Raw genomic sequence first — 1044 nt, forward strand, 5'->3', positions numbered from 1 at the left:
TGCTTCTTCTCTAAATGGTTCTGCACAAACTGGAGGTATGCTTTGAGTCATCGTCCTAGGATGTAGGATGAAACTGGCTCCAATCAAAAACTGTACACTGGGTATCACATGGTGGAGCAAAATGGAGTGAAAGCCCCCCTTCTTCAAAGTCCCTCTTATCTTGGACAAATGTCCCACCTTACCAGTACCATATCAACCCCAAACCATCATACTACCCACACCTTGCTTGACAGATGGGGTCAGGTACTGTCTCAGCATCTTTTCAGTTGTTCTGCATCTCTCTAATGTTTCTCTGTGTGATCCAAACACCACAAACTTTCATCCGTTTGTCCATAGCTGCCAGTTGAAGAACTGTGAAGAGTCTATTTCTCAGACTGAAGACTCTATTGTACTTATCTTCTCTCTCAGTTGTGCAGCAGGGCCTCCTACTTCTTTTTCTACACTATTTAGAGCCTGTTTGTGCTGTTCTCTAAAGGGAGTAGTTACACATCATTAAACAAATGTTTCAGTTTCTTGGCAAGTTCTCTCATGGAATACCTTTCATTTTCTAAGAACAACAATAGACTGTCAAGTTTCACATGAAAGTTCTCTCTTTCTGGCTATTTTAAATGTTTAATAATCCCCTATATATATATATATATATATATATATATATAAGAAAAAGTTGGACAAGTGTCTGAATCATTTCAAGGAAAATTAATGTATTTCTTTAATATACCAACCATAAGAGTGAAGCATTTGAGCTAAAATTAACTCATTTTTAATGTATCTTGTTCATTTATACACAATGTGTTGTAAGGAACTCATGAAAGGTGCAAAAACATCTTCAACAGATTTACAGGAACCTGTAGTAAACAAACCTGTTTTACCTTGTTCACAGAAACCAGAAACATATGTTTTTAAAACACAAAAAATGTTTAAAACATTGTAAATGATGCAAATGAAAAAAAAATCACATTTTAAATATTATGATTTTTAAGCAATTTACTTAACCAAAACTGTTGTGGTTTCCATACCTTGAGGTTGGTAGCGAGGGTTGAGCAC

General features: G+C 35.6%; 1 protein-coding gene across 1 annotated transcript in view; it reads right to left on the bottom strand.

Moving 5' to 3' along the window:
• The window catches only part of LOC112149033 (von Willebrand factor A domain-containing protein 5A), a gene marked incomplete at its 5' end in the record, with an annotated part of 40673 nt that overhangs the window by 38737 nt on the left and 892 nt on the right, over positions 1–1044 (bottom strand).

This window comes from Oryzias melastigma, linkage group LG13 (genome assembly GCF_002922805.2).
Source record: "Oryzias melastigma strain HK-1 linkage group LG13, ASM292280v2, whole genome shotgun sequence".
Classification (NCBI taxonomy): Eukaryota; Metazoa; Chordata; class Actinopteri; order Beloniformes; family Adrianichthyidae; genus Oryzias; species Oryzias melastigma.